Source organism: Gymnoscopelus microlampas (genome assembly GCF_963454915.1).
Source record: "Gymnoscopelus microlampas genome assembly, chromosome: 14".
Lineage (NCBI taxonomy): Eukaryota > Metazoa > Chordata > Actinopteri > Myctophiformes > Myctophidae > Gymnoscopelus > Gymnoscopelus microlampas.
In genome coordinates, this window is record NC_139951.1 from 45546920 (window position 1) to 45560916 (window position 13997).

The window sequence follows — 13997 nt, forward strand, 5'->3', positions numbered from 1 at the left end:
TCATATGAAAAAAAATATGAAAGTCATAAGAAGAAAATACAAATACTCAAGTAAAGTGCAGAACTGCAGAACATTTACTTCATTACAACAATACTCAAGTAGATGTACTTTGTTACTGCCCACCACTGCCTTGATTAGAAGATGTGATTCTAATGTAGTCATATGTCATCATCTGCACTTCCGTGTGTTTAGGTGAAATATCAGTTGGAGCTCATTTGAATCTCATTTGCTTTGAGCCTGTAGTGTACAGTGTTGTCAGCCCACACTCCTCCGGAAAAGACTTTAATCAAAGAGCTTTGATGTATTACCAAGATAGACACAACCCCTGGCCCTCCCCACTACTAGTACGACATGGTAGACAAATGGTCTCCCTACGTGACTCCAGTTTGTCTCTGTTGATCTCGTGAACGTCCTATGATTACTGTTAGGTCTTGTTGTGAGACTGTGTGTTGCTGCTGACACAGACCAGGTCTTGAACAAAGATTATTTTGAGCTCACAACGCCCCGCATTGCGACACGTTGTGAGCTTGTAGATCTGCTGTTTTCAAATAGCTGATGTATAGGTTTAAAGTGCTAATGTGACCCCCTTAGTCGCTTGTTTTGGGTTGGTTTATCAAGGCCTGGGTGCTTGTTTCTCTCACAGAATCTGGCGACACTGGCAGTGTGGTGGTGCAGAAATAAACTGCCCTCTCGCTGTGTTTTGGTGTTTTCACAGTTTGTTTTGGTAGACGTTGTTTTTGTGTCTACCAAAACAAACAGTGAAAACACCAAAATACAGAGAGAGGACAATGTGTTCTGCAGGTACACCACCACACTACTGCACTGACTGATGATGACTGCTGGTATAGAGGGAAATGATGGGTAAAAATGTTATATATTGTGTATAAATGATGGGTACATGACCGGGAACGCAAGATTTATTTGGCTATTCAAAAATAGAAGATCTACAAGCTCATAGCGCGGCACTCGGTGCCGCGCTATGAGCTTGTATATCTTCTATTTTTGAATAGCCAAAGAAATCTAAAAGGACAGAGATGCGTTCCCGGTTTGGATAGATAGATAGGTTAATCCACTGGTTGATTGGTGAATGGGAATGCCATCTATCTTACATAGCCTTATAGCATGCCACATGCTGCTGATTGGCCTGACTGGAACAAAGCCACGCAACCCCTTTGATGTGCCATGTTGTATCCAATTACGCCATCCCACCATGCCGCCTTATGTCTCCCCTGTCCTGTCCTGTGCCGGGACGTCCCGTGCCGCCGGGTAGGTTCGGGCCAGCCTGGGTGAGGCTGTCTCTCTCCTGAGCTGAGAGGTAACCGATCCTCCTCCGCTCTATTGGACATTCCTTAGAAGTCATTGCAGGACGGATAATATGCATGCAACCACTCACTCACACACACACACACACACACACACACACACACACACACACACACACACACACACACACACACACACACACACACACACACACACACACACACACACACACACACACACACACACACACACACACACACAACCACTCACAATTTGTGTTACTATACTTCCAAGGAAATCAGCATTTTACAACGGTGATTTTATGAATGCTATTTTTAACCATAAAAACCCTAAAGCCTCAAATAAGCAGATGTACAAGCTCATGCTTTGTGCGCTTGTGTCACGCACCTTCAGTGCGTGACTCTGTGCCGCTCAAAGCTAAGTAAATCAGGGATAACTCCAACCCCCCCCCCCGAACCAACCAACCCCTAAACCTGACCTCTAATCCTAATCCCTATAACCCCAACCTGAATATTTTACTAAATGAAAGCCTAACTTTTTTAGCCATAAAAACATCCATTTCTCTTGTGAGGGCGAGTACGATCGTACTACTATACCAATGTTTCTCAAACTTTTACATCTCAAGGCTTCCCCTTAACTCTGGCAGTATACAAAGGGAACCAAATGGACCCGTTTAGGGTCCATTTGGTTCCCTTTGTACACATACTTGTATTGTAAGGCTCAATTTAGACCCCCCTAAACCTAAAGGAACCCATAATGAGTCCCTGGAATGAATCTACTTTGAGAACCACTGTACTTAACTGACGGGGACATTTAGGCCTCACAAGTATAGTAACTAACACAGACACACACACACACACACACACACACACACACACACACACACACACGCACACACACACACACACACACACACGCACACACACACACAGTTACCAGACACCCCGTGGGTGCTGGTAAATTTAGCCAGGGTGTAATAACGTTAACAGGTCTTGTTACGGGGGTGGTAGCGGGCTAGCGGCCGGCCGCACGTCTTCCAGTGTGTGTGCCCTGTGTTGTCCTCTGTGATTCCCAGCATGTCGGTCAGATGGTGTGAACGTGTGGTGTGGCCACAGTTTTTAAAAGGCCTGTCTGTGCCCTGTACACACTTCTGTTATCTCTTGTTGTGACACTTTACATAGTGAGCAGGTCAAGACCCTTCTCTCTCATTTATACATTACAGAGACCCAACAATTACCCCCCATGAGCAAGCACATAGCAACAGGCAGCAAGGAAAAACTCCCCTTTAGGGCTGCAGCAGTTAAAGGGATATTTCAAATAAAATAAACATTAAAAAAAGAAACAAAAAAAGAAAATGTAAAAGTATTGGAAAAATCACGGCCCTGTCCCGCATTAGAATGTCCTTCTAATGTGTGAGGGGGCGATATTTTTCCAATACTTTTTTCATTCATTTTCATATGTATATATATTTTTTTATGTGTATTTTATTTGAAAGTGAAATATCCCTAACTGAACTAATTGATTTAATAGATAACATCATCTTGGGAGGGAATTTATTTTTTTCCCCCAATGTTTCTCTCTTGTGAGTACTTCTTCCATCACTGTCCACAGCCATTGTCCATGGAAACCCTGGATGCCCAGCCGAGGAGGAGGGGTGTGTGTGTGTGATATAATGTAATAATCACCGGTCCATGGAAGCCAGTGAGACCAGAGACCAAGCTCAACAGAAAAGAAAGACAGCAGGGCTTTGTGTCAGTCAGCGAGTGTTTTGTTGACTAGCACTTGTGTTGTTAAAGCTATAGCAGCTCCGCGGGGCTTTATTATCTCATCTTGTCAGCGGAGGAAAGGAAGGGGCTCAGTGCCTCAGGCCATCATGGCCGTTGTGGAGCCGGGGGGGGGAGAGAGGGGGGGGGGGCTGTACTGATAAAAGACCACGAGCTGTTGAGCAGTTGACACTGTGCACAAACACACTAGTCCGCACACATACACACACACACACACACACACACACACACACACACACACACACACACACACACACACACACACTTATCTTCCAGTTACATTGAAAGGCCTCCTGTCGATTTCGCCACATCCTTGTGTGTGTGTGTGTGTGTGTGTGTGTGTGTGTGTGTGTGTGTGTGTGTGTGTGTGTGTGTGTGTGTGTGTGTGTGTGTGTGTGTGTGTGTGTGTGTGTGTAGCTGCGGTAACTGCCTGTGTTAACCCATTAACGCCTGAGGTTCCGATTGTACAAAATGTCAACAGTCAACAGTTTTTTAGAAAAAATGGATGTTATATCATTGGTGCTCAAACTGTTTCATTTCAAGGCCCCCCAAAATGATATATGCTTGGCTGCGGACTCCCATCTAAAAACACTTTGTTCCAGAGACCCGCCTAGAAGCAAAGATTTGAGTTACAAATGTTTGCTTTACAAATACTGTATATATATATTCAAAGATTTCAAGATTTTTCAAAAATTGTAAATCTGCTATTTTTGAATAGCCAAATAAATCAAAAAATGACACAGATGCGTTCCCGGTCTTAATGGGTTAAAGGTAAACAATTTCTTGCCTGTTTGCTAGACATTCTTATCTATCGCATATTGACTATAAAGACTTTCTCTCTCCACTCCCTGACGTACGGAGTAATGATGGACCCTCCCTGGGGTCAGGTGACATATTCTTAAAGACACACGGGCTGGCTGATAATCATAAGGCATGTTTCCCTTTATCCGCATGCCTTTGATTGATGCTCTGTAAAGCACCTGTGTGTTGGCATGATGATGACGTCAGTCAGCGTTCACATTTGATTGGATCATGTCGAGTCGGAGCGGCCTTGAGCTGTAGAGAGAGAGAGAGAGAGAGATAGTGTCTTCACTCCTAGAACAAAGGGCTACAGCGTAAAACCCTGACGGTATCTATCTATCTGCCGTTGCATATCTCTCTGGTGATTCAGCGATTATTTTCCCGCCAAGCGTCACTCTGAGACACAAAGGAGGGCTGAGCAACTTGCTGAGTCTGCCTTTCACTGTTTCTCTGAGGAGGGGGGGGGGGGGGGGGGATAGGACAGTCATTTTGTTTAACTACAGTTTTCAACAGACTAACCTTATACCTTTTCCAGTGGTGGAAAGTAACTAAGTACATGTACTCATGTACTGTACCTAAGTAGGTATTTGTGCTTTACTTGGAGTATTTTCAATTTCCAATACTTTTACTTCTACTACATCTCAGAGGCAAATATTGTACTTTTACTCCACTACAATTATTTGAAAACTTTAGTTACTAGTTACTTTGTAGATATAAATTATTATATTATACAACATACATTAACCCCTTTAGCCCTATTTTGTACCTATAGGCTATTTGAAAATAGCCGATCTACAAGCTCACAACGCGTCGCGGTGCGACGCGTTGTGAGCTTGTAGATCTGCTATTTTCAAACATTTTGGTATTTTTATACTGTGGTATTGGTACTTAAGTCAAATATCTGAGTGCTTCTTCCACCACTGACCTTTTCTAAGTTTCACCTGGTGCTGAGCGACGTTAGCACGTTGTCATTTACTACTACAAGTAAGATATTTTCTAGGCTTTTCTGCCTTTATTCTGCCTTTATTTGTACAGTGAAGAGTGACAGGGAGAGAGGGAGACAGGGAGTGACGCGCAGAAAAGGCTGTAAGGCTAGGGAATCGAACCCGAGACTCACTTGTCACTGTCACATTAATTATTAGAGCCTGTTTGTGGTGGTATGGTAAGGTCATCGGCGCCCCAAGTCTTAGACCTATTAACCACTTTGTCCCACCAAATCTCTTCGCCGAAAATAGCCGATCTACAAGCTCACAACAACGTGTCACAACGATGTGACACGTTGTTGTGAGCTTGTAGATCGGCTATTTCCTCTGTCTGTTCTCCTGTTTTTGCCAAATGTTCACTCTATCCATCTTACGACATGCGCAGCATAGAGAGACTAGGGTTGCATGGCATGTGATTACTAAGAACAGGGTTGGTCTTCAACCTTTTCAGGCCAAGGACCCCCTAGCTGAGAGAGAGATAAAGCAGGGACCCCCTACTCTATATTGTATAAAATTGTGTTTCAGATTTTGTTTACTTAGTCTGCTCTTTTTCCCCTCTACACCTAAAGCCTCTTTGCCAAAAATAGCCGATCTACAAGCTCTCGAGAGCTTGTAGACATGCTATTTTTGGCTAAAGTTCTCCTCAGAAAAAGGGGATGCTAGGGTTCAAGTGGTTACAGTAAAAGAAAGAAATGTCACACAAAGATTTGGCGGACCCCCTGTAGTTGCTCTGAGGACCCCCTAGGGGTCCCGGACCCCCTGTTGAAGACCCCTGACTAAGAGAATGCCGCCTCATGCCCCGCTGCTGCTGCATGGGCATCTGCTCCTCTCTGTAACCAAGCGTTTGGTCTGGCCTTTCCTTCTCATTCACTGTGATGCCATCCTCCTCAGCAGAAAACAAAGTGCATTGTTCTGTGTTGTGCAACAGATGCTGGGACCATTGATTCAGCCCACACCCCTCTTGGCAAGGGTTCTGCACTTCACTACACCAAGGCCAGAGAGTGGTGGTACCCATTAGTCAGAGACCAATGGGGGAGGAGGGCTCAGCCATTAACCCATTAAGACCGGGAACGCATCTCTGCGTAATTATTTTAGATTTCTTTGGGCTATTCAAAAATAGCAGATATACAAGCTCATACTTGTAGATCTGCTAGTTTTGTTTTGAAAAATCGAGATTTTAGCAAGTCTTTAGTTTGAATTTTTTTAATTTTTTTATTTGTAACTCAAATCTTTGCTTCTGAGGATTCTACACATGTCTTCTACAGTTTAAAAAAAAACACAGCATGCTACTATATATCAGTTGTATTTTGTTCATGTCAAGGACCCCCAAAATTACATGTATTTGTCCGCCGCCCCATCTCAAAATATGTTATTCCAGGGACCCCCCAGAAGCAAAGATTTGAGTTACAAATGTTCGCTTTAAAAAAAAAAGAAAAAAGTATATATTCAAAGATTTGCACAAATCGATTTTTCAAAAATAGCAGACCTACAAGCTCATAGCGCGGCACTCGGTGCCGCGCTATGAGCTTGTAGATCTGCTATTTTTTTATTGCCCAAAGAAATATTAAAATGACAACAGATGCGTGTCCCGGATCGAACGGGTTAATTGGACAAGCACACACACACACACACACACACACACACACACACACACACACACACACACACACACACACACACAGAACCACACACACAGCCCTCTCTCTTGTCGTCGGTTGCCAGGTCGTGGGCTCTCTAATGAGAGTTGGGTTGCATTTTCTCGCTGAAAGAACTTCTGTTCCTCTCTCTCTCTCTCTTCTTGTCACCGTGTTGTTGGCATGAAGAGACACAGAGAGCCAGGGGAGGGAATGCATCCAAAGCCGCGCCTGGCCTGGGTTTCCACCCCCGGCCGTGACGACGAGGGCGTGTTTCTGTTTAATGCCCCCATCTGCTCCCGACCCCCGGTTTTGAAAAAAGTCCCTGCGGTAATGTTGTTCCACCAAGGCATGAGGCAGACCTGCTGCGGCCCCTCCTACCCTTCCCGTCCCTTCCTGGCGTTCCTCCAGGTTCCTCTCCAGTGGTGGAAAAAGTAACTAAGTACATACATTCACTGAAGTACTGTACTTAAGTACAATTTTGAGGTATTTTTACTTTACTGGAGTATTTCCAGTTTTCAGTGCTTTTACTTCTACTCCACTACATCTCAGAGGCAATTATTGTACTTTTACTCCACTACAATTATTCGAAGACTTTAGTTACTAGTTACTGTGCATATATAAATTATTATAGCATAAAACATACATCAACCACTTTTGTCTTGTTATATGTAGGCTATTTGAAAACAGCAGATCTACAAGCTCACAACGCGTCGCGATGCGACGCGTTCTGAGCTTGTAGATCTGCTATTTTCAAACATTTCAGCACTTTTACTTTTGCCACTTTAAGTATATTTTCATGCCAATACTCGTGTACCTTTAACTCAAAGTATCATTTTGAACACAGGCCTTTTACTTCTAACAGTATTTCGACATTGTGGTATTTCAACTTTTACTCAAATATCTGAGTACTTCTTCCACTACTGTTCCTCTCTCTCTCTATCGGGCCTTTTTGGGCGAGGGAAGACATGGTCGCTAACGTTTTTTTTTTCACACCGCAGGATATCATTCACTACATCTAGAGGCGGAGGAGAGGAATTCTTTCTTCTTTTTTTCCCCCCCTTTTTTCTCGTCAATGGTTGCTAGCCCTCAGGGGGACTTTTCATGTAAAGGCACATTTTGACACGGCAGAAAGACATAGTTCATCACCCGTCTAATTGGTGGTTCACCACCAAGCAAGCCTTCTTCTTCTTCTATCTTCCTCCTGAGGCGCGCCACGAAACGCCACGCCACGCCACGCCGCCCCGTGCCAGCTCCAAGCCCACCCACACACACTCACACCCAACGTCGGACCACCACCACTGCACACACAGACGGGCCAGTCATGCTAGCTGAGAGTGCTGGCTTTATGAAGTAAGGCCCTGCGCTGCGTGGAGGCTGGCTGCTATGGCTGGCACCGTGTGCTGCTGACACACACACACACACACAGCAGGATTTGAAAAGATTATAAAAAAATAGATATTGCTTTGCATGATCACGTGTGTGTGTGTGCGTGTGCGTGTGCGTGTGCGTGTGCGTGTGCGTGTGTGTGTTATATGTGTTACGGGGTCAACAGCTAACGTTGAGCTTGACAGGCGCAGCCGTGGACTGATATTAACAGGGGTGGAGGTGTGGGGGGGGGGGGGTGTATACAATAATAAACCAGTGGCATATGACAGTGGTTCTCAAACTATTTTCATGCCAAGGACCCCCAAATGAAGATGAATTTGGCCGCAGACCAGCTTCTGGAAATACGTTGTGCCGGGGGAGGGACTCCCCACCATGTACAAGATTTGTGTTAAAATGTTTTTAAAAATATTGCAAATTTTTCCACATTTTTACTCTTGTAAAATAGCAGACCTACAAGCTCGGCAGTGGAGGGAGGGATGGATGGTGGAGGTGGGGGTTGGAAGAGGTGTTGATGTTGTTGGTGGGGGGGCTTAGGTTTGTTTATGTTTTCAGAAGGGGGGGAGGGGCGTGTGGTGGCTGGCCTCACACAGCAGGGCAGAGGCAGAGAGGGGCTGGTTCAGGCATGTTGGTTTTATTTGTACACGTCGAACGAACACGCTGCCCTTAATCCTCCTGTGGTTTAATGTTTCTCTCTCTCTCTCTCTCTCTCTCTCTCTCTCTCTCTCTCTCTCTCTCTCTCTCTGTGTGGCATTGAGGCCCAGAGTGAGGTTCACTCAAGTTGAGGCGCGCACGCACGCACGCACGCACGCACGCACGCACGCACGCACGCACGCACGCACGCACGCACGCACGCACGCACGCACGCACGCACGCACGCACGCACGCACGCACGCACGCACGCACGCACACACACACACACACACACACACACACACACACACACACACACACACACACACACACACACACACACAGAGGGCCTACTGTAGTACAGTGCTGAGGTCGGTATATATTTTCCCTCCACACAGCTGCCCCAGCTTGTCCTCCTCAGACTCAGAGTGTCTTTAGGTGAAGATGATGAGATGATGAAGCGCTCATCACGTTGTCAGCTTCCACCATGAGTAAGCACCTCACTGTCCTTAGGGCACCCCGGCCCGGTGTCTTCAGCTAATGGAGGCAACAACCACATAACATCATAACCCACAATGTCCTGGGTTCCAGCACTTGCTTCTGTGTAGGCTTGTCATGATGACCATGGCATCTTGGTTGGTGATTATTAATTGCCGTACAAATGATTAACGACTTTATTGTGTTTTTGAGAGAAAGCACTGCAACACTCCAGTCCAGATCAAGGGTCTTCAACGTTTTCAGCCCAAGGACCCCTTAGCTAAGAGAAAGATGAAGCAGGGAGGGACCCCCACTACATATTGTATAAAAATGTGATTGCAAATTCAACTTTTTTGATAGATTTCATAGTGTTAAATGTGTATTTTCAGACGGTTAACCTTTTAAATATTAACTCAACTTGACCGTTGGCCCTGTACTTGGTCTGCTCTTTTTTTCCCTCTACACCAACTCTCCGAAAAATAGCCGATCTACAAGCTCACAACGCCTCGCGCTGCGAGGCGTTGTGAGCTTGTAGATCGTTGTGAGCTTGATGTTTCGTGCTGATGTTCCCCATCACTCAAAGATTTTGGCGAACCCCCCTGTAGTACCTCTGAGGACCTACTTAGGGGTCCCGGACCCCCTGTTGAAGACCCCTGCTCCACATTAAACAAAAGTCTCAAGGTGCTACGGCTCAACAATATCATGAAACTGAGAAAGCAGCCAGCACCACAATACTGTAAATGTCCTTTTCACATTTCGTTTTATTTACCTCTCCACGGACAAAGCAACGGACGCGTTCCAACCTAACAGTTCTTCCTCAGCATTGTGTTTTTGGCCTTGGACCATTAGAACATAATAAATAAAGATTAAGTGGGCTGGTTAAGTGAATACACAGTGCCATAGCAATGACAGCTTCTCTGTAGCTTTGAACCTGAACCTGAACCTTGAGCCTCAGTCTGCCTGAACCACAGGTTGTGATGAGTATCAGGTTACCTTGTGGTGGTATACTGGTGTTATGGTGTCTGTTTGTATCAGGTCATCTGCTTCAGGTCTAAACAGCAGCGTTGCCAGATTGTGCGAGAGAAATAAGCAACCAGGTCTATGATTTGAAAACAACACCCAAAAGAAGCGACTAACACATGAGCACTTTAAACCTATATATACGCCAACATCGCCTATTTGAAAACAGCAGATCTACAAGCTCGCAATGCGTCGCATCACCTATACTGGCTGATACATGTCTAATTGAGAAAGAGCTATTGCAATACAAGAATACATGATGTAGCCTGTGATTTATATTCTCAAAATTGTGAGTACAACAGCAAAGTGAACAAATCAAATAATATTAAAACGTGTAGTAGTCTACAGCATGAGACGACGGGGCTTGCACTTGAAATTGTCTATAATTGAATCGTGGTTCAAACCTTCAGTAAAATATCTCTCAAACGCTAGGAGAACTTTTAGTGACTCGTTTCAGTGAAGGTGTTGAGGGTGTGAATTGCTGCCCTGCCTGCCCACTAGCACTTGCCCAGTCTTTTGTTAAACAATATCAGTGGCCTAATCACCGCGGCAGCACTCTGCACGTAGACACACATTTACATGCAGTTTGAGACGCAGGCAAAGTGTTTTTGATTCCGCTTTTTTTGTCCCGTCTTTCAGGGCAGGCAAGAGCTCACTTGGGCAGGCCCTTACCGCTATGGTGGCTACGCTTCTGATCCAAAGTAATCAATAGAATAATCAAATCAACAAGTAAACATTCGATAGCTGCAGCCCTATTTGGTCCTCTAATCTCAATCTCCTCCATGCTTAGTACTGTTTGGGGCCATGGTTTTGGTTTCACCCTCTCTTTCTCACTGTTTGTCTTTCTTTTGTCTTTCTTATCATCCGTATAGATTTTCTTTACTTGTATCAAATGCAGGCTTTAAGTCACAGCTTTGTGAGCAGCGTATATACATGACGTTAAGTTAACAGGAAAAACTGGTTCTTTCTTTGTAACGTTTTATGAGAGGAACACTCACACTCACACTCACACACACACACACACACACACACACACACACACACACACACACACACACACACACACACACACACACACACACACACACACACACACACACACACACACACACACACACACACACACACACACACAGGAAGCTGTGTTTACAATGGCATGCATACATGAGACAGTGACGGGCTGGTGTGTAATTCCAGAATATAATATCACAGCTACATCATTATTATGCTGTCAATCATTTCAGGGCGGGCTTCAGTGACGCCTGGCGTGTTATATCGGCTCTGCGTACGTATCGGCACTGTCGGGCAGAAACCTTGTATCTCCATGTTTTAACTTATTTATGTTTTTTATCCGTAAATTAACGGCTTACGTCGTTGTACAAGAATGCCGTTCAAAAGTAGTAAAAATACCTACGTTGGATCTATTGGGAAGTTATTTTTTTCCATTGCATGAAAAGTAAGGGTTTCCAGCTGTCAACGACATCCCCGACTGACAACAACTCCATGAATGAACGTTGACAGGTGTTTCTGTGACTCAGTTGAATGTGGATGAGCTGGTAGTCTGTGCAGTGGTGGAAAAAGCACTTTTTTCTTAAGTAAAAGTATCAATGATGCAATGTAGAAATACTCTGTTACAAGTGGAAGTCTGTTATTCAAAATGTACCTCAGTAAAAGTACAAAAGTATTGGCATCAAAATACACTTAAAAAAGGACCAATAGTAAAAGTACTCAATATGCAGAATGTGTGTTCAAAATGTATGAAAGTCTTTTGAAAATGGCAGATCTACAAGCTCAAAACGCGGCGCGAAGCGGCGCGTTTTGAGCTTGTAGATCGGCTATTTTCAAATAGCCTAAGTATGCATAGGGATGAAGTGGTTAATGCATGTTTTGTAATAATAATCCAAATCTACAAAGTAAGTAACTAAAGCTTTCAAATAATTGTAGTGGAGTAAAAGTGCAATATTTGTCTCTGAGATGTAGTGGAGTAGAAGTAAAAAAATATTGAAAGTTGAAACTACTCCAGTAAAGAAAAAAATCCTCATATGTACAGTGCTTGAGTAAATGTACTTAGTTACTTTCCACCACTCAGTCTGTTGTAAACGGTATATTTATTAGTATGTGGATGAAGGTGTAATGTGTGTAAACAGGATATTCTTCTATAGCTGTAGGCTGAAAGGAGTGTTAGCGGTATGGTAGTGACTTGTCATTAGGGGAGGTAAATATGTTCACAGCGTGGTGAGGTGAACACTTCACTGATAATACGTTCACACCGAGACGACACTTAGCAGGATGTTGTTGATGGGCCTCAGTTTGACACGTAGCTGCAGGGCTCTGGTCAGGAGGAGTTAGTTTAGAGGGGCACGCTGGCGCAGTGGTAGCAGTGGCATCCCCAGGAATTACATTTAGGGCAGGCAAGTTTTTTTTTGCACTCCCCCCTCTATTACCCTCAAAAAATAAATTTCAACTCAATCGAAAATCTGTGATCGAAAACCAGCGAAAGTGGTTGTTTTCCAGATGTTTTGCCCATTATCTCTGGAACAGAAGGTCCAATCTGCTCAGTTCAAAGCGTGTTGGATGCGTGACTTTGAAGACATTAAGCACGCAATGACACCTTTTCGGGTTAATTGGGTTTTCTAGGGGAGGCAATATCTTAGTTGGACAGGCGACCGCCTGTCCTGCCTCTACAGTGGCTACGCCTCTGGTCAGTAGCGCTGGCCTCCTCACAGTTGGAAGGTCCTGGGTTCGATTCTTGCCGCAATTGGCACTGAGGGAAAAAATGAGTTACAACAATTGTGGGGGGGGAATGAGGAAGTAAGAAGTAGTTAGCTTTGCTTATGGTCCAGAGGAGTAGTTTAGTTTAGCTTTTGTTTTCCTGAGTTTCTTACAGCCTGGAGATCTAACTGTAACTGCAGATCTAATCTGCCTTGTTTGTGATAGTAACAGTGAGAGTAAAAACAGGAAAGGTGAGAGAGAGAGGGGGTGACATGGGTCGGATTTGAACCCAGGCCAGCTTTATTCATAGCCTGGTAAACCATCCCCCTTCCGGAAATCTAATTTGTATTTGAAATCAAATACAAATGGGATTTCCGTTGATCAGTTGATCAACTCGTACCGTGATCATCACTCTTGACTGTGTTTGAGTTTGTCAAATAATCATCACCAAACAGCTGATTTAACAGTGATTCAAATGATGAATTTTTCATTAAAGATCAATTTAAAAAGTTAGCGGGAAATGATGGTCAAGTTAGTTTATAGTTATGTGATCTAGCATAAACTACAATGTAGAACAATTACATTCTTAGCTATTAAGTAGCTTACCCTTACAATAATAATCACACCTAAATGGGGAGGCAATACATCTAACACATTAGTAATGAGTAAATAAACCCATTAAGACCTGGAACACATCTGTGTCACTTTTTGATTTGAGCTAAAAAGCATTATTTTACACTTTGGCTATTCAAAAATAGCAGATATACAAGCTCATAGCGCGGCACCGAGTGCCGCGGTATGAGCTTGTAGATCTGCTATTTTTGAAAAATTGTGAAAATGTTTGCAAATCTTTGAATATATATTGTTTAAAGCGAACATTTTTAACTCGATTCTTTGCTTCTGGGGGTCCCTGGAACAAAACATTTTGAGATGGGGGTCGGCGGCCAAATACATATAATTTTGGGGGTCCTTGACATGAAAAGGATTGAGCACCACTGATATAGAAACACACGTTTTTCAGAAAACTATTGGGATTTAGAAGACATGTTAGAATCGGCTACCCTTACAATAATAATCACACCTGAACGGGGAGGCAATACATCTAACACATTAGTAATGAGTAAATTAAGCAAGTAAGTGTTTAGGTGTTTAGGGGCGGCCATAGCTGAATGGTTAGTGAACCCGCCTAGGGATCCAGAGGCCCTGGTTGCCCCAGGTTCGATTCCAGGCCAGGTCAGCATATGTGTCGTTGAAATGAAATTTGTCCCTGAGCAATACTCTTA

General features: G+C 44.0%; 1 protein-coding gene across 2 annotated transcripts in view; it reads left to right on the plus strand.

Moving 5' to 3' along the window:
* LOC311060682 (cdc42 effector protein 4-like) overlaps positions 1-13997 on the plus strand; it is a 48062-nt gene that overhangs the window by 18545 nt on the left and 15520 nt on the right. Inside the window, exon 1 of one of the 2 annotated variants that reach the window (XM_084078962.1) lies at positions 7709-7839. The exons of the other annotated variant lie outside the window; for it this stretch is intronic. The gene's annotated coding sequence lies outside the window, so the exon portion shown is untranslated. Of the gene's footprint in view, positions 1-7708; positions 7840-13997 lie in introns of those variants that run through there. 2 annotated transcript variants of the gene reach the window in all.